General features: G+C 33.6%; 1 long non-coding RNA gene across 1 annotated transcript in view; it reads left to right on the top strand.

Moving 5' to 3' along the window:
- The first annotated feature begins 2083 nt into the window (after positions 1–2083).
- The window catches only part of LOC116186052, a 74653-nt gene continuing 72126 nt past the window's right edge, over positions 2084–4610 (top strand). Inside the window, exon 1 of the long non-coding RNA XR_004150975.1 lies at positions 2084–2484. This is a non-coding gene — a long non-coding RNA (uncharacterized LOC116186052). The remainder of the gene's footprint in view (positions 2485–4610) is intronic.

Genomic DNA, 4610 nt, shown 5'->3' with positions numbered 1-4610 from the left:
TTGGCCGTGGATGAAATCGAACGCGATATATAAAAAAAAAAAAAAATAAAAAATAAAAAATAAAAAATAAAAATAAAAGAAAGAAAAGAGAAATAGATAAAGAGGATGGAGAGAAATTCTTGGATGATTTAAGGGCGAGGGAAGCACGATTGACCTCTTGCTAAGTCTAGAGAACAAGAAAAGATGTGTTCCTCGTTTGAAACGCGATGGTCGAGTAGCAATAAAAGTCAGTGAGTCCGGATAATCGAGAGAAATCCAACCTAGCGAACCGATGTCTCTTTGATACTGTATCACTCACGTTTCAAATGTTTCCATTGCTTCGTAAATTGAGAAACAACCGGTCGAATCGATCGGTTTCGCTTCGATACTTTTTACGAGTGTGTATTTTTAAGTTCCATGGTTTCGATGTTACGAGAAATCCTTGATATAATACGTTTTCTGTTTCAATTGTTCGTGAAAAATCGTTGAGGATGAATTTCTTTTTTTCCATCATAAGAAAAACTTCGTTCCATCTTTATATAATGAATTAATATTGATTTCGAGTTTTTTTTTTTTTTGGAACATTTAGAGTCGAGATTTTGAAATGGATTTATTGTATAACTCATCTATGTTTTTCTCGTATCCTTTATGGACGACAAAGGAAAATTTTTCTCTCGGTGTTAATTAGAGAGAACCTAATATTTCTTCACTGGCCAGACGAATTAAACAGGCGTGGAACAGTTTCACGTATTCGCCAATTTAACCGTGAAAAGATTCACCGTGCATGTGCAAGCAAAACGTTATACACTGCACGCTGTTGTGACGTATAATATCTTCCTTCCTAGGTCGTTCGTACTTGCCCAAGGGAGCCTTGCTTCCTGCAGGATAATAAATAATTTAGTCCAGGAAATGTTGCAAGTTATTACGGTCCACACCGTATCCAGTTTACTTGGTTGACAGAAAAAAGCTCGTATCGCATCAGATTTATTTAAGATCCGCGTCCTTCCTCTCCATTCATACATTTCTTTTCATTTTTTCACAATTTTATTTCCCCTCCCTATTTTTTTCGTTTACGAAACTGGAGAAATTCGTGATTCAAAACTCGTATTTTTTTCTTTCCTCCTTGAAAAATTTCGTGTGTGGATGCAAATTAAGACTTGTGAGTATGAATTTATATTTGCCCAATGGGGCATATATATTTGTATAACGTGGATTCAGAATAGTAGAGGGGGAATGCAGTTGTGAAGTTTGTATAGGAGGAATTGATCGCAACAAATTCGACTAATCTGATTTATCTGATTATATACTTTTCCAATTTTAATATTTTTATTATTTCGTATTATTTTCAAATTATTTATAATTTTAAGATGTTGAAATTTTATTCAAAGTTCCATTAAAATTTATGAACATTTAAATAAATGCTGTAAAAATAATTTTAAAAAAAAAACTTCGTATATTATGAACACAATAAAAATATTATGGAAATGGATCAGATGCATCTAGGTGAATAATATGCATACGTACAATCCACGAAAATGAAATATTCATAATATACAAGCAAACATGAATTCTTATGGAGAAATACGTATATTTATATTTTTAGTATGGATTTGAAATTATGAAATATTATTGAAATATTATGTCGATGAACGAAATGTGAAGGAATACAGCGTCGAAAATTACACATTGGAAAAGTATATAATAGAGGAATCGTAATGCATTCTTGGCAAGAAAATTACAGGACAGATGCGTGAAACGTATCGTGTAAGTACAGCAGATTCCACATGCAATAAATCATATATATTACAACTAGAATTTTCACACATCGTTATAATGCATTAACAACTTTTGTAAATTTTGTGAAGATGTATTCTTGAATGGAATTTGTTTTCGTCATTTCGAAGCGATTATATTATTTTACTTTCAATTCTTGATAAAATAAAAATTAAGAGAATATTCTCATAAATATTCCACTGAAAAAGTAAAATTAAATTTATTTAATCTTGAGAACATTAAGACGGAATATCTCGTTTATATCTTTATTGAATCTCGTATTCGATGTATTCGATTGATATCCTATATTCCGTCTTGTTAAGTATAGACAAGGAGAGTAAATAGTGGAAGAAGGATAGAGATATAGTAAAAATTATGTAATCAGCGTCATCTCTAGAGTGTCGCAGATGAAACATATAGACGGAGAAAGATATAAGTGGAAGAAGGATAGAGATAGGGTAAAAATTATGAAATCAACGCCATCTCCAGAGTGTGTAGATGAAACATATAGATGGAGAAAGGTATTAGTGGGAGAAGGATAGAGAAAACGTCAGAAGTGATTGTCAGCGCCATCTCTAGGCGAATAGTGGCTGTGTCAAGTGTGAAGTTTGAATGTTTTTGCGTGCGTCTATTAAGAGAAGAATTTGTTTGAAAGTGAATAAATTTTTGTGCAAAAGAAGAATGAATAGGATGCCGTTGTTGAGATCTTCAATTGGCAGCAACTTCAATATGGTGAGTCTTGAGAAATCATTATTATTTAATAAAATATATCTCGTCGTGCAGCCGATGTCGCAGTATAATTGTATACGTTATAAAAAATAATACGAGCGTGATTACATTTCGTAGATAGAAAATTTATTAAGATAATGGATTATATTCTCGTTTTCGTTTCTAAAATCATAAAATATAAGCAGATTTTTACTTTGTAGTTTTTGAATGATTTCAATTTGCATATACGTACTTAGATTATAGCATACTAGATGGCGCAAAAAGCAGTCTACTCTTTTCTGACATCGGTAAATATGACGCAGTTGCATAAGATAACGACTATTCTATTATTTCTGTGTTAATTAAGAGATGGCGCCACCTTTACAATTTTCACTCTATTTCTATTCTTATTCTCATTACTTGCTCTCCTATAGTTTGTAAATTTTTAACTTACAAAGATATATTAATTATTTTTATAATTCTGCTCAATTTATTAAATTTATCTGAAAATGATTCTCATTTTATCTTCCCATGGAAATATCATTGAATTCCATAGCAGCATCTGCAATAGTAGTTTTAGAATCAATAAGTTTTTCCATTGATAAAATTTAAAAGAAACTTATAATTTTATAGTTGTCTTACATCACAATATATTACTTCTAGTACATATACATTAATATCTTTCACATTTTCATATTTTCTAATCAAATTTATCTTCTATTTCCATATTCAACTTTATGAATCCATTCTAGGATTTTTAAAATAACTTTAAACTTTCTTATTAAGACACAATCATCCAATATTTTATACGTATCTTCTTCTGCATCAAATTAATCAATAATATTTCATCTCATCTCTTCATTCTGAAAAACTTTACTCCAAATTCTTGTTTATATTTAATATCATACCTAATAATTATCAATTAAACCAGCAACGTTGAACATTCTCTCCAGAATAATACCATTGTCAAAATTAAAAAAGTAACAGTAGAATAAGAAAGGAGGAAGAGGAGAAACTAAGTCGATGCAAAGGAAGTTATAGGTCTCGATTCTCTTCCTGACAAACCCTGATAAATATTTATATCTGACTTCCTCGAAACCAATAGTTTCGCCTCCTGTATCCCACTCGGAATTTTACCCTCTTGTTTTCTTGCTGATAGACTGTTCCCGTGCTCACGTTCCACGCACGTTGGTCGGTAACACAGATAGCATTGTAATGCCCTATTTTAACCAACAACCGGCTGCCGAAGAATTCGAACGTTTCCGGAATAATCTCCGGATTCGGATGCCTCGCAATTCTTCCTCGAGTGTCTCTTCCGACTCTTAGTTTCCATTCGACCATCCTTGCCTCCTATACCGTATTCTATGTGAGGGTACGCGCCCTATGTGTATCGTTTCCACCGCGTATTGGCGAGGTATTGGAAACGTGGGCTCGAGGTATCACGTCCCGCCAATCGAGCCAAAGGTTGAAATTTTTAAGGGATGGGAATAAAAATGGGAAAGTCGTGATTCACATGCTATCTCATTCTTATGCTGATTATGATACCATGAAGATCTCGGTTCGTCAAATTTTAAATTGATCGCGTAAGAAAGGGGATTATTTTCTTTAACAAGAAAACTGTCGAATATTTTTTCTAAAGAAAATTCTTCCTTTAGATTTTCTTCGATCCTTTGATTTATTTATATCTTCCATCCAATGAACACACACACTTTTAATTTTCCTTTATATTTCCTCTTATTTTGAGATCGTTACTATCAATTTTTCTTTCTTCCATTAATGAATCATCCAATCTTTCAATTCTTCTTCCTCTTCAACCGAGCAGTACAGTACACTTTCTTCAGAAAATAAACGCAGGATCATTCGAAACAGTATCCCCTTCCCCTCATTATCCATTAAGCATCGGGGATCCACCATAAAAAAACTGGCACGTCAACACACACGCCACCCCCAATTTACAATTAATCAATCCGCGGCCGCTTAAACAACCCCCTGAGCGTGACTTCAAAGACTGGTGACACCGTTCCGGTATATAAATCATCGCCGATTTCCCGATTTCGAACCCTCCCTCCTCCCCCCTCTCCTCCCCTCCTCGGCCCAAACGCTTTCACCGTCACCGTCAACCGGGATGCCGGGAGTATCTCGACTGCATA

This window comes from Apis dorsata, unplaced genomic scaffold (assembly GCF_000469605.1).
Source record: "Apis dorsata unplaced genomic scaffold, Apis dorsata 1.3 scaffold_397, whole genome shotgun sequence".
Lineage (NCBI taxonomy): Eukaryota > Metazoa > Arthropoda > Insecta > Hymenoptera > Apidae > Apis > Apis dorsata.
The sequence above is the reverse complement of the archived record's forward strand: the minus strand, read 5'-3'. Positions and strand labels throughout refer to the sequence as shown.